This window comes from Pimephales promelas, chromosome 10 (genome assembly GCF_988280905.1).
Source record: "Pimephales promelas chromosome 10, fPimPro1.hap1.1, whole genome shotgun sequence".
Lineage (NCBI taxonomy): Eukaryota > Metazoa > Chordata > Actinopteri > Cypriniformes > Leuciscidae > Pimephales > Pimephales promelas.
Window position 1 is genome coordinate 22,932,686 of NC_142778.1, and position 15,815 is coordinate 22,948,500.

Sequence of the window (15,815 nt, forward strand, 5' to 3'; positions counted from 1 at the left end):
ATATAAGCAGGGCTCAGAGGCTGATTCTCTGGTTTTCATCTCTTCAGCGAAACTCGTACCACTGGTTCAGTTTCTCGGTCCCACCCAGTGTGGCGATCAGAACCCGGAGGCCATTCAACCCCTACCTACACATATAAAAGCATGGGAAGCTATCCCAGGGGTATCAGAATGGGTGCTGATTACAATAAGACGAGGCTATACGCTACAGTTCAATGTGCCCACTGCAACGCTGGCTGAATGCCCATGCGTCTCACCGGGCCTAGACCACCGGCTGCAAACGAACCTGAGTGACTCAGAGCGCAGCCCTGGTTAGTAAGCGACTTGTATCAGCGGGGTGTGATGGTGGGAGCTGTCTCATATCGAAAAGTCATCTCGACGGATGCATCCAACTCAGGTTCCCACTCTTCGAGGGCAGACCGACCTTCGGCCTTTGGTCAGACCAGGAGAAGCTTCTCCACATAGACTGTCTGGAAATGTTGGCGGTCAGGATCGCGCTGAGGCGTTTCCTCCCATTTTTACAGGACCACCATGTTCTAGTCCGTTCGAACAACATGTCTGTAGTGTCCTACATGAACCGTCAGGGCAGGGACAGAATGCCTCCTCGTTTGGTCTCAGCATTATCTGCGCTTGCTGAGAGCTGTCCAGTCAGCCCAGTCAGACTGTCCAGGAACAATGTTCCCTAAACAGGAGAGAGAATGGTCCCTGCCCCCCTTAACAGTCCAAACACTCCTTTTCAGAGTCAGAGCGGTCAAACTCTTTGCGTCAGAAGACAACACTCACTGGCCACTCACTGGCTCAGCCGCCCGTTGTATGCTTTCCCTCTGATTTCACTATTGCCACAGGTAATCAAGAGAATCAGGGAAAACGCACCACTAGGTGCTCCTTATAGCCCTGCGTTGGGTGAATCAAATTTGATTCCCGGAGCTGACGTGGCAGTCAGTTACAGCCTCGTGGCCTATTCTGGTGAGAACAGATCTCCTCTCTTAAGCTTGCGGCACGATCTGGCATCCCCATCTAGAGCGCTGGTCTCTGCACGCATGGTTGATCAACGGATACCCATTGTCCTGCCAGATGGAGTGATGAATACGATTACACAATCCAGAGCTCCCTCTACTAGAAAGCTCAACACGTCTAAGTGGTCTGTGTTCTCCAAATGGTGCACCGACAGACAACAGAACCCACAGACATGTGGGGTTTTGCAGGTGCTCGTCTTCTTTCAAGAGATGTTGGACAAGGGCAGGTCCCCCTCCAAGCTCAAAGTGTACCTGGCGGCCATCGCAACATTCGCTGAGTCGACGCACGGACAGTCAATAGCAAGAAACGAGCTGGTCATCCGTTTCCTTAGAGGAGCTAGAAGGATGAACCCTCATCGGTTCCTATCTGGGATCTTTCATTGGTCTTGGAGGCCCTAAAAACATATCCCGACCTTTTGAACAATTAGATTCTGTGCATCTGAAAAACCTCTCGCTCAAAATGCGTTGCGTGTTTCGAGTTTGGGCCAAATGACTCTAAAGTCATCCTCAAACCTAGGCATGGCTATGTCCCGGAGGTGATTGGCACTCCTTTCAGAGTGCGGGTCATTCCGCTATTGGCTCTGCCAGGATCATATAGTGAGAGCGATACTAACCTCCTCTGCCCTATAAGAGCACTGAGGGTTTGCATTGCACACTCCGCCCCATTCAGGTGCTCAGAGCAGCTTTTTGTTTCGTTTGGTGGGTGCACCAAGGGTCTCGCCGCCTCGAAACAGAGCCTGTCCACATGGATAGTGGACGCTATTGCTGCTGCTTAAGCGTCAAAAGATCTGCAGTTCCCTTTGGGCATCAGGGCTCATTCCACTAGAGGCATGGCCTCATCGTGGGCATGGTCCAGTGGAATTTCTATTCATGACATTTTTACGGCAGTAGCCTGGGCATCTCCGTCTACATTTGTGAGGTTTTATAACCTGGAAGTTCCTGCCTTGCAGGCTAAAATTTTCAGTCTAATAGTGTGTATGATCCACGATCATGTAACTAAGCACTTCTGGTTGGGCCGCACTATAATGGGCACTATATGTCAGACAGGCTGTACTGCTCTGCATTTCCCATGGGGTGCATATATGTATATATACGTCAGCCCGCTATGCTGGCCCCCAATTTTCCACTTATCTTGTTCCTTGACTCGGGGACTCATGGAGTGGATGCTTGGCACGCACGGCTTTGTCAAAGGGTTCCCGTAGCCTAAGCTAACTTACGCAATACGAGAGAAACTCTTGTAAGAGTACGTATCGGTTACCTAACGTACAGTAACCTCATTCTCTCTAGAAGAGGGAACGAGTATTGCATAACCTGCCGTGCTCTCGCCACAAGCGACTTCGCTTCAGTCGATGAAAACCAGAGAATCAGCCTACGAGCCCTGCTTATATATGCTAAGCCATGCCCATACTGGCGGGCTATGACGCTGTGAAGGCTTCGAGCACCCTTCAATGGACGTGACGTCACGTCGGGCTCAGTGGTAGGCTGCTATAGTTCCCGCAGGGCAGCCTATGAGCACTTTAGACAGCCTGCTCTAGGTCTGCTAGCTGCTGCACTGCAGTGACAATGAATACAAAAATTAAGGATAATTTTTTGGCTTCAATATCTCAAAGAATATTCTTTCAAATAGCGTAAGCTAACTTACACAATACTCGCTTCCTCTTCTAGAGTGAACCAAGGTTACTTTAGGTAACCGATATGTTTTATGCCTTTCAAACTTAAAAATTTGCTTTTCTGTGATGTATTGTAGCATTGTTTCTGTAAATTAAATATGTCACCAAAAACATTATGTAGTTGGCTTACACAGATGAGGAATTGTTGAAATTGTGAGAATGATTTATGGTACCATATAGTGGAAACATCAGTTAAAATGGGTTGAAAATAATAAAGTATATTGTAAGCCATTTTTTTCCAGCAAAGCTGTGTTTATAAATATATAAATGTAAAATGATCACTTTAACTTTTCACTTTAGAGTTATTTTAACCCTCTGTGGTCTGACGGGGGTTTTGGGCCCTGGAGATGTTTTGATATGCCTTGACATTTGTGCTTAATGAGCTCAGATGGGAAAGATTGTACTCTCGTTGATTTCATACAGATTACATAATCAGAGAATAATTGTTAGCCATTTCTAGCTTTCTATAGACAATTTTCTTATGTCTGTGTGGCAACTATTCGCTGAGTGTTGGTTCTTTTTTGTGATGTGTTTCAGAAAGAATTTCACAAAGACTGAGATGACAGAAAGTTTGTTTTCTTATTTTACAAAAGCACAAAGTTTAGTTGTTATTAAGAATGTGTACAAATAAAATAGACCCTAAAACGAGTCAACTATGTAACTTTAGTTTTTTTTATACCTACAGTAGAGTGTCATGAATTTAAAGCAAAACCAACAAGACGACTTTTTAGAATAAAATATTTGACACATTCAGTTATGCATGTAGCGAAAGCAAATAGCATTTTATTGCAGCAAAATGAGAACTCATGATTGGCTGAGACATTTGACATCTTCCAATCATCTGTCAGAACTCACATTTGCAATGTTGTAATGTGCATCAGAGGCTTTGATGACTCGTCCTTTCTGAGAGTAACTTCTCTGATGATGAAACGCACCAAAAGAGGCACCGGAGAGTCTTAACCAGCATGCCAATCGATTCATCTGCCAATCAGCAAAGCAGATCAAGGGAGGACATTACCACTGCGCACTACATTAAGCCAGCACATGGTTTTAGAAATAAAGAGAAAGACAAATTACGCATGGAGGACATATCATTCACTGATGTGTCTGATACCAGATACAGCTCATTAAGAACCTCTGTTGTCATCTAAATCTCTTTAAAGTCACCGTGTGTTGATCTAGTTGAGGTCATGTACAATTCGTCAGTTATGTCTGTTGATACAGTTGTCACTGTTAAGCTCAAAATATACTTTGTCCGTCCACTATCCGTGTGAGGTCATTTTAGTCATCAAGAAGGTGCGTGGACATCCACACACCCCGTTAGTGTGCAGCCCAAATTTGTGACCTCGTGGATGGTGCGCGTACAACAGTGCATGTGTGAGTGACTTGAGCGCTTGAAAATAAAATCCTCTTGATAGTGCGCACACACCGAACATGCCTTTCCAAAGCAATGCTATGGTGTTAAGTGGTTGTTAGGTTGTTGCTATGCAGTTGCTAAGATATTCTAAATCATGTTTAGCTTGTTGATATGGTGTTGTCTGTTATTGCAACAACATAGTTGGTGGTTCCTAGGGTTTTATTGGTGGTTGCTAGGATGTTGCTATGCAGTTGCAAATATTTTGTGATTACATAACTGTTGGGGTTTTAGTAACTAATGCACTACCAATCATATAGACACCAGAATGTCATAGAGACTGTTGACTGTTGCTAGGGTGTTGCTATGCAATTACTAAGGTGTTCTGGGTCCTTTTTAGCACATTGCTATGAGGTTGATATGTTAGTAGGTGGTTGCTATGTGTTGCTATGCAGTTGCTAATGTGTTGTGAGATTTTTGTTGTGTTGAAATAGTTGTCTAGTTAAAGAAAATACAAAATATGAATAAAAAACTAAAATATTATCCAAATATTATATTATATTATCCACAATTTTTTTCATTTTAGCATGTTGCTATGTAGTTGCTATGGTTTTATATGATAATTGCTATATGCCATTAGTAGGTGGTTGCTATGTTCTGGGTAGCTGTATTTTGGTTGCGTCTGAATAACTTTGGGAAGACTTTAAAAAGTATAAGTCTCCAGTCTCTATGATATTTTGGTGTCTACAAATGGTCTAGAATTTTTTCCCTGTTTTATCATTCTCCAAGCAAAAGTCTGAGCGGTAAACCATGTAATAGAGTTACACACAGAGGTTTAATAATTATGGTTAGGTTAAACGTATTTGTGTTCTTTGTCTCTGCTTTTATGTTATGTGAGGTTCTGTAGGAATGCATTCCCACTATAGAAGCGAATCGCTAAGTAGGACTAAAAGATCCACTTGAGTTCTTCACATGAGTTCTTTCAGGGGGGTGGTACTAAGCTTGAAACCTGGCACCACAACACACTCACATGCCCAATGGACCATGACCATCAATCCCCGCTAAAGGAAGTAGCTATTCAGAGCCAGAGAGCTCTTCATTTGTTTCCCATGCTTTAACACAAGGCATTTGTGCTTAGGATGTTTGTATCTTAATGGTTCTGGTCTGCTTATTAAAAGACTGTAGGTTCAATCTCAAATCACTTGTAGATGCTGCATGAATTGTCCTGCAAAAAGGTCTTTGAAATGTGTGGAAAATTGGTTGAGTTTTGTTTAGTGCTAAATGGCAAAAGCTAGTGCTAAAGCAACCTTAAGGAGTTTGTTCAAATCCCTAACCAGTATGACCAGTGGTGATGCTTGCTTTAGGAAATTAGTTTGGAGTGGAAATAGTCCTGCTTTGTTCATACTGCAGACATGAATTATGCCTCAAATTGTGCAGCTTGTTGAGCACAAGTGTGCTTCTCACAATATTCTCACAATATGAGGGCGATTAATGACAGAAATAAAATTTTTGGGTAAAATAACCCAAAATGCTCAAGATGCTGCTAATTCTATTTGCTAACAACACTGTCCCATCAGCTTAGGTTTGCTTTAGCTCTGTTGCTTTTCCACTGCAGTTAGTACCGCTTTAAAGTGTGTGGGATTAGTTTAAAAGCAGTCACTAGTGGAGGCTGTTACTAGATATTTAAATCTAGCAGGTTCGGTTTCTCGCGTTGCAAATACAATGGCGCTGGTAGTGACGATTCTGTTTAACCAATCAGTGTTCTGCAGTGTTTCACGTTCATATATATAAAAATATCCATTTTCCATAGCACGCGAATGCACCATTAATACCGTTTTGGCACCTCTTGATGTGTCCTGATGGATCGCATCAGTTCAAGTGACAACACACATGGCCACTTCCACTTTACTTGTAGCCTATAGCACGGAATATACCTTCGGAACAGAAGGTATGTTGAAAGATAAAGTAGGCTACAACTTACTGAAATGCATCATCTCTCATGTATTCATGTTTCAACCGTGGAAAGACAAAAAAACAGCTTGTAAAAACGTCATACTGCTACATTTACCCCAGGAAAGCCATTTAGTGTCAGTAAGTTAGTTAGCTAAACTCTAGATTGGAGCATTTGTGTACTATAGATTCATTATTGACCTGTTAAAGTAATGTATGTTTGCGCAAAGCTGTCATTATTGACATCACTTAAATATTTATCAAAGAATAGACCAAAAAAACACATGGAAGATTAATATAAAAACTGCCTTATGTGCAAATTTGTATAGGTTACAACTTTAAGTGCTGAATAAAATCAAATATTATATTTATACTGTGCTAAAACATTTCAATACATATCAATTGAATTTAGTTTGGGCTCTGTTATTTTTAATTTCCATGTAAAGTCAAAATTAAGTATGTGTTCTGAGTTTGTCACACCACAGAAAAATGTGTTATTACCCACCCAGCCAAATTGGAATGATAAAAAAGCCGGCAAGTACATAAAATAAGCTATCAAAGTCTTGAAAGAATTAGAAGTATTCTCTGCACTCAAACACTGGGGGCGTGTCTGCTGACTGCGCTGAAACCACGCCCACTTGAGGGAAAGTTGGCAGTGATGCATAATAAAGGCCAGGTGCCCTATTTTAACGATCTGAAATGCAAGTATCAAGTACTTGTAACTTTTTTGGGCGGGTCTTGGGTGCTGTTACTATTTTACCGATGGGCTAAATGACTCTAGCGCCCGACGCAAGTTTAAAAGGGGTTGGTCTGAAATAGCTTCATTATTCATGGGTGTGGTTTGGGCGTAATGTGAAATAAACCAATCAGAGCGTCATTGTCACAGTGTCTGGTTTGAGTACCCTTAGTGTCCACTAGAGCTCTCTTTCCCCATTCTGTCACCATTCACTCTGGAACTGCATTCCCCACAATCCTTGTCTGTACCTATCACTCTTCATTGCACTCAGCTGTTCCTCATAATTATTGTATCCAGCTGTTCCTTGTCATTCATTGTGAGTTCCTTGTTAAATACCCTGTCTGTGTTAGTGTTTCCTATGGAGTCCTTGTTTTTAGGTAGGTAGTATTTACTCGTTCTGTCTACCTTGTGTTTTGTTTCTTGTTTTGGACTGCTTGCCTGGATTTTTGACCTCTGCCTGAACTAGTTTGTGAGTACGGATTACCCATTAAAATCATTGCATTTTGATCTCTCTCTCGAGTGTGTGGTTCGTGACTGTCATCCAACATACCCTTTAAGAGCAGGTGCACATGTTGCGTGGCGGATTGTTATTATTATGGCGAATTTACCAGGTGAGCGCAAGGAGTGGTTCACAGCCAAGGAGACCAACGTTCTTGTCAGGGCAGTGAAAGACAGAAGTGACGTTGTATGGAGATGGGAGAAACCCACCTAAATGAGTGTCGGTTAAACATTATACACATATGGGTCTTGCCACTATTGGGCAAACGGGTCTGATCTGACATTACTACAATTAGCCTGAAAAATTGGGGTAAATGTGTAAGCTAGATTTAGGCATCAACAGACATCATTTCATTTTATTTATTTATTTTGTTTAGATATAGTGTGAGCTCATCAAGTGCCATGCCATTTAAATGAATGGACCTTTTTTATTTAGGCAAAAGTCAAATTTTTTTTAAACTTTTGTCCAATTTCAATCTTTTCACAGCTCCAGTGTTACTTTTGTAAAATTCCAGTTTATATGTTGATTGTTTTGATGACACATAGTATTTATGTTATATTATATTGCTGCTGAATCCATTTGTTTGATGCCATAGGGGAGGGACACAATTAAATATTAAAAGTGCTCTTCTAACAGCTGTAAGGCCACTGATCCATAAACCCGACACTGAGGTATAGCCGGGAAAAACGGCAAACGCAGCAAATCCGTGCACGGGGACGAGTGCTGCAAGACAGAGTGACCTACACAATGTGTTTTATTAAGACTTTTGCATGATCTGAAAGCAAACCACATTTCCTGAGATACAAAATGGTGTTGAGTGAGTTTGCTATTAATCACATTCTATGGATTAAGATATTCAGTGAAGTCGGAGAGAGCAGGGAGATAAAGTGTATGTCAGGATGTTGTGACTCAGCGGGGAAAGTGGCCCTGCAGTGGTGACTTAGAGAAGCGCTGTCAGGAACCATAGACTGAAGCTGATAAAACACATCATTTATTTAGACACACACACACACACACACACACACACACACACACAATAGATCAATCTTCTGAAACAATCATCTGTAGACTCCTAAAAAAGTAGTTAGTTTCGTTTTGGGCTACATGCCCAAACTTTTTCAGTCAAACTGTGATCTCTCCTGCCAAGCCGTCGCTGTCAGTAATTACTATCATTAGAAAGTCTTCATTCCAGTCTAGGAGAGATGTGTGTTGCGCTCGTTTCAGATGTAGTCTGCTTCAGTCACTCAACATGCGCTGAAAGGGAATTTTAAGGCAAATTCTGAATCCACTGTTCATACCCCAAAACTGAACTACTGTACGAAGGCTGTACGAATGTGGCTTTTCCAGTAAATAAGCTGTGACGCATTAGTTAAGGGTCCATTTTTAACCATTAACTAGTTGCTTATTAGCATACCTAGGATATTGGCAGTTTATTAAAGGATTAGTTCACTTTTGAAAACTTTTGCTGATAATTTACTCATCCCCATCGTCCATGTCTTTCTTTCCTCATTTGAAAAGAAATTAAGGTTTTTGATGAAAACATTCCAGGATTTTTCTCAAGATAATGGACTCACATGGGAACCAGATGGTCCAAGGTCCAAAAGACAGTTAATAACAGTTTCAGATGCAGCTTCAAATGTCTTTAAACGATATCAGACGATGAATAAGGGTCTTATCATGCGAAACGATCGGTTATTTCAAAGCTTATTCCAAAAATGTAACTTTTCTAAGGACAAATGAAGAGTTCAGATGCAAAAGCCTCTAAATGCCATTTGAAATTTTCATCTTTAATGATGATTTTTATCAAACTTGTATATTTAAGTTCAGTAATTTCACTTAAATAACAATTAATAGATAATTATCATTTCAATTTAAGTGAAATTACTGAACTTAAATATACAAGTTTGTTAAAAATCATCATTAAAGAAGAAAATTTCAAATGGCATTTAGAGGCTTTTGCATCTGAACTCTTCAAATGCTAGCCTTGGTCTATTCTGTGAGGCGCGTTTGTAACGTCACGTAATACGTAATTACGTTCAAAAGGTCACGGTCACAGAATCAAAATTGTCCGACATCGTTGTTTTACCTTTTAATTCCTTTTTTGTAAACGACGTTTGAGTTAGTTTGCACGTTCAACCTATGCGTTCAACTTGTAAACACTGACTCTGTACTTCTGGCTACGTCGCCCGTGAACTTTTGAACGTAATTACGTATTACGTGACGTTACAAACGCGCCTTACAGAATAGAGCAAGGCTAGCATTTGTCCTTAGAAACGTTACATTTTTGGAATAAGTTTTGAAATAACCGATCGTTTCGCATGATAAGACCTTTATTCATCGTCTGTTGTCGTTTAAAGACATTTGAAGCTGCATCTGAAACTGTTATTAACTGTCTTTTGGACCTTGGACTGTCTGGTTCCCATTGAAGTCCATTATGTGGAGAAAAATCCTGGAAGGTTTTCATCAAAAACCTTAATTTCTTTTTGACTGAGGAAAGAAAGACATGGACATCTTGGATGACATGGGGGTGAGTAAATTATCAGCAAAAGTTTTTTTTCAAAAGTGAACTAATCCTTTAATACTTATTCTTATTCTTAAGAATGCCTTATTCTTCATGACCTACCTTACAAACTATTAATAAGCAGTATTCAGAAGTTTACTAAGGCAAAAGTCATAGTTAAAAGTTAGTTAATAGTAAAAATTGGACCCTAATCTAGAGTGTGCCCAAATACTGGGTGGATCTTATGTTTTTTTATCTTTAATACTTTGCAATAAAAATAAATTATTTTAAATAAACTAATATTTCATTTTGTGTTTCACAGAAGAAAGAAGACCAGGTGAGGGTGAGTAAATGATCACAGAATTTTCACTTTTTACTAAAAATAAGATAACATTTATTTTTTACAAGAATATGTACTGCTTTTCTTGTTTTGAAATGTGATCTGGACACATTTCAGGATTGGAAAATGACACCTTCGCAACTTAGGATGCTCATATAAGTGCCACAGTGTATCGGCGCAGCTGTTCATTGGTCATATAAGTATATTTCCAGGATATAATTCTAGGACATAAAATTGCATCCATACACCTCCGTGAGTTGACCATAAATATCAGCTAGCGTGGTGCTGCAGCATATCTTGACTCTGCATATCCTAGTCTTTTCATTTCCATTGTTTTAGCCTTCTTGAAATTTACTGTACTGCACCAGAAAGTATTTTGACATTATTTACTGTAGGTTACAATCCAGAGAACTTTGATCTGGTGCTATTTAGAACTATTTGAATTTCCTTGATGTGGTTACAAACTCATAACCCTGAATTAAAAAAACAAAAACAAAACAAAAAAAAACAGTCATTTGAAATAATAAATAAAACATAATGCACTGGTAACTCTTTAAAATTACAACTAGCTAGATCAGTCTGATTTGTGAATGAATAGTTCAGATCGGATTTCTGAACTGATTTATTAAAGGTGCAATGTGTAAAAATTTTGAGCATCTATTAACAGAAATGCAATATGACATCAATAACTATGTTTTCAGTGGTGTATAAAGAACTTAATTAACCGTAACATTTTTGAGACAATCATCTGATTAGTACTCTTGTCATTGACTGTAAACAGTACGTTACAGGAGTCACCAACCCCTCGTTTGTGGTTGACAAGTTGATCTTGGAAGCATTTTAAGTCGATCGTGAAGAGTTTTCAAAATCAGACAAAAAAGGCCTATTGTGTGTAGAAAATTGTGTCTATGGGATGCGGAGGTGTGCAGACTATTCACGTCATTTTTGCAGCATGCACCTTTTGGCTCATGCAGACGCGTCGTTTAAACAAGGCGTTACGCTTTAACCAGCTCTGCCACAGTAACAGCCAAGCAGCAACATTCTAATCTGAAAAATGAAGCCTACCCGGAAGTGCGATAAACTGCAATACATCTCAAATCCACTAGAGGCTGGTCCCAAAAGGGAGTAAATATCCATAGACGTCATGTTATAATGTCCATTTTCACAGCATAAATTCATATGTTTACAGTTTGGTCCCATGGACTTTTATTGTATTTTTCGATAGGTTCCGCGTGCCTGACAACTGTGAGGGGGGTGAATTTTTTTCTAACTCGTTAGTTTAGATCATATTTAGATCATATTTAAAACGTATGACAAATAAGAGCGGTTAACTTTGATTGACAGCTGATAATGGGCTGCGCCGAGTAAATTTGACGTCTCGGCCATGATCTGACACAACACATCATACCACCTCTGTATTCTTTCTGAAACTTTTGTAATTTGTATTTTCCAAGATTTTCCAGTATGGCGCCCGCCATAAACAGCTTCAAACCCGTTCTTCAGAGAGTCTATGGGTGACGTCACAGACGCTTTGTCCATATTTTTTACAGTCTATGGTAACAGCTCACATTTAGCCAGCTAAAATTTTACTACCCTGTTAGAAAAAATATATAGTTGTACAGTTTCATGTGGTTCTTCTCCCTCGCTGTATTATGGGTTTGCTATGTAGGGAGAAATGTGCTGGTTACGTTTGTGAGACAATCAGCTGATTACTATTATTATATTATATATGAAAACCCTTGATCCTCACCTGACTATGGTTTTGTAAACTTTATCCATGATGTGGTTTATAATGGACTGTGGTACAGAAACAGTGACAATCTTACACACTCTCGGCTTACTCTGGCTATTCTCTGCTGTCTCAGACGACGATACGTTTGTCCCATTTTAGCCACCGTAGCTTGGGAGGGGTGAGCAGTGCACTTAGTGCAACTCGCAACTGAACCGCTAGATGCTGCTAAAAATCACACACTGCACCTTTAAGAAGATCAGATATAAAATAATTTTTTTTTAAATAAAAAAAGACAAGTACATTTTTACACTTTTATTATACTTTTATGGTATTTATTTGTCATTTTGGAGCTTGACAGCTTGACACTTTCACTATAGTCAAAAACGTAGCCAGGATATTCTTTAAGATTACATCCTTTGTGTTTTACGTAAGAATGAAATGTTCCCACATGAAAGGTTATGACCTTCGTTGTTGTATTGCCCTTGTATATTTTACCACCAAAATAACGTAATCGACATAATCGACACCCTCTACTGTTGGGCTGCACCAGGGAAAACCATTCAGTTCTTGAATATTTTTATCATAATGTGTTAGCATCTGGTTTGAGAGTCAGTTTACTTTGTAAATGTGAGATTGTAGAGTGTAGAAGTGTTCTGCAGCAATGCTGCTCCTCCAAAACAGAAAAAAAAAACTACAAAGCTGTTCTTTTTGCTCAGAAATGGATTCACTTGGCAGCGAGTGGGACTGCCAGACTGCTGAAATCTCTGCATATCACTATCACTTTCTCTCCGCATGCACACAGACAGACACACACACTCAAACATCTCTTTATTGATTTGATGCATGACTTATCCAACGGAATTGTTGTTTTGAAGGAGTCTGAGGAGGCTAGCCTACTTTATAAATCACTTTCAGCGGGAGCGCCACACTCTGGCACACACATACACTGCATTTGCTCATTATGATCTAACGCTACTCTTTTGCTCATTCACAAGGATGTCTTTGAAAGCAAATGCAATATTTTGGCATGTAGAGAAGAGGGAAACGCTTTGGAATTGTGCGTTCGCATGCATGCATGTGCAACCGTGCAGCATACCTGTGCAGCGTTTGTAAGAATATACAGCGCAGTGATGGCATCTTTAGTTTTCAGGTCCATACTCTTTCCATATTAATGAATATGAAGGCAAGGCTTTTGAAAGCTTGATGGGGCCTTGGAGTCTCTTACTAAAGCAGAATTTCTAACAGAGCTCTGCACCCATGGGCTTCGTCGCAGGGAAAAACGCAGTCTAACAAAGGTAGACTTCCTAAGCGGAGAGAGAAAACATGCGTAGGAGGAAGAAAAATATAAGCACTCAGGATGTTTAACGCTTATGGAGATAAACAGCTTCTGCATCACTGAACTCACAAATACTTTAGCTGTGTTCACTGTGGTTTACATGGCTGCCATTTTTGGCTTGGACTTGTAATGCTGTTTGTTGCATGTTTTAGGTTGTTCGAAAATGTTTTTGGTGGTCGCCCGACAGCAAAATATCCATAGCTACTTTATGTTTACTTAATGTCATCTTCTAGAAGTGATATTTAATGCACTTGTAACAGAGTGAGATCTCAGTCTCATTTAACGCTCATTTAACTGACAGATAGCCAGCATATGTGCGAGTGGAAGATTTTGTTTAAATGCGCTGAAAGGACCACACTATTGAAAGGCTAATTATTAATGCACAGCAATTTAACGCATCATATTCAGTAAATGTATCACCGTCAGGTCTCATAAAAGGCCTTCCTGCATCTCACTAATTTAAACTCCCACACATACATGCATATACAAAACTGCCCAATGCACAAACATGCATGCCGATGGAGAGAAGCACGCTTGCATGAACACATGCATAAAATCACGCAAATCCCAACAGGCAGTTTAAATAACAACTTTGACGCATGCTAATTAGCACACGCCTATTGTGTGCTCATGAACGTGTGCAGTTTTATTATATGCTGTGAAATAATACAGTATGCATGGTTATAGAGCGTATGCGTTGTAAGCTTTACACACAATACACTCTCAGGCATTTCAACAGGGTGGTCCTGTGTATTCAAGGCCAGCGCCTTCAGTCCAATAACAATGATTTCTTTAGCAAACCAACATTAACACACAAGCCACACAACTGTTTTTCAGTCGTCACGAAATGTGTTGCAATGGCGGAAACTCTTGGTCACAGTGAAAAATGGAGAACAAATAAATAAAGACTATATATATATACAATACTTTTTAGTATTCTTATAGAAATGTATTTATGAAACAGGTGCATGAAATGGGTGCATCATTTGTAGACTTTTAATGACTCACTCTCCAATGCACCCTGGACGACACAGATATTCTTTGCTTTTATCAGTGGTTGAGTTGAAGTGAAAGCCCGTCCACATGTGTGTACTCTTTTCTGTAGTGTTCTTCAGGTTAACTACTTGTGCTAATTATCATTCCAAACGAGTTAAAGCCACACCTGTGTTGCGTGCAGAATATCAGATCGTCATTAGGCTTTACAACCTCACATCTCACCACAACATTCATTGCTCCAACCTAACGCAACAGTGATATTAAAATTCAGCGCAGACCCCCGACGCAATAAATTATGAATCATCCTGGTCTTTTCTCTGGTTATTTTACAGATCCAGGTGAAGTCTGAAGCACAGCTGCTTAAGCTAACAGCATGGTTGCAAAAAAGAGACTAATTGGAAGTTGGTCTATTATTTGATATTTAGTATCCAAAGTGATTTACAGGTAAAGTCATGGGGACAGTCCTCCTGATGAAACCAAAATCTTTTTAATTAAGAGCACAATGATTCATGAACAACCCTGTAGCCTTTCAGTCACCAGCAACAACAAACCCCATAAGTTCAGAAACCTTTACAATCTAAGGGTTTTAAATTGTATCTTTGAACAAAAATCAACGCTATCACTTTTTAGATATCTTGGAACAACCACATGTAAATACAATTTTTTTATAAAAATAAATGCAAGAGCCAGAGGTCCTAGAAAACTTCTGAGCATTTTTTTCCGGAGTATCCCCATCAGTTTTGACCTGTAATCTGCCATGCTTTGGAACATTAATATTATGCATAAAATGTGATGCCACAAAATACTTCAAACAGATAAATACCTATAAAACATTTTACCCAGTGTGCTTTGATTCACTTTGAAGTGCAAAGTGGTTAAAGACTTTTACACATGGCATTTATGTGAACCAATACGCATCACTAAAAGACATGGTTGGGATGCGCTGAAGAGCATGCAAAGTTTTCTCTTACAAGCCTGGTGTTGAAAAGTGTCGTTTTGAACATTTTAAACCCCATATGTAAGTTTTAAAACGCGTGCAAATATTGTTTTGCCCACATTTTTACACATTACCGTATGACCATAAATGACTGATATCAAATCAGCGCTGTTTCATGAAGCCCAGCTCTGCACTTTGGCTTATCTACAACATAATTTCTTTTTATTTTTTTGTATTATTTCCCATACCATCTCTCTTCAGTGTTATAAAACAGCAGCAAAGCTCATTTAAAATTCTATGCGAAAAAAAAAAAGCCTTACCTCTGTTAAATATTCCTTTTGTTGGCAGCCTTGTATGTTTCCTCTTCTTTGCCGTATTTCAAACTGTTCCTTAACTCCGTAACTGTGGGTCCGCACGCGGGAAGCGCAGCAGAGAGGCTGACAACACTGTCCTCACTCATCGGAGGATGAGAGAGAGAGAGAGAGAGAGAGAGAGAGAGAGAGAGAGAGAGAGGGGGGGGGGAACAGAGGAGGGAGAGAGAGAAATAGTGCCGTTGCTGTAGTAGACAAACACACACGTCTGGCGTTCGGGATGGTGCCTTGCCTCAGGATGCTTCTGTCTCCTAGCAACAACAATCGATCTGGAGAGGATGCATTTTTTATTGGCCAAAGAGATAAAACTCACCTTTAAACAATTAATACGAGTTGCACGCTCCAACGCATAAAGATCAGCTACGGATAATGCATTTGGGA

At 39.9% G+C, this 15,815-nt stretch overlaps 1 protein-coding gene across 2 annotated transcripts in view; it reads right to left on the reverse strand.

The window, feature by feature from the left end:
• The window catches only part of grm3 (glutamate receptor, metabotropic 3), a 46,810-nt gene extending 31,250 nt beyond the window's left edge, over window positions 1–15,560 (reverse strand). For both annotated transcript variants that reach the window (XM_039650529.2, XM_039650528.2), the window contains exon 1: window positions 15,384–15,560. The gene's annotated coding sequence lies outside the window, so the exon portion shown is untranslated. The remainder of the gene's footprint in view (window positions 1–15,383) is intronic.
• Window positions 15,561–15,815: the final 255 nt, after the last annotated feature.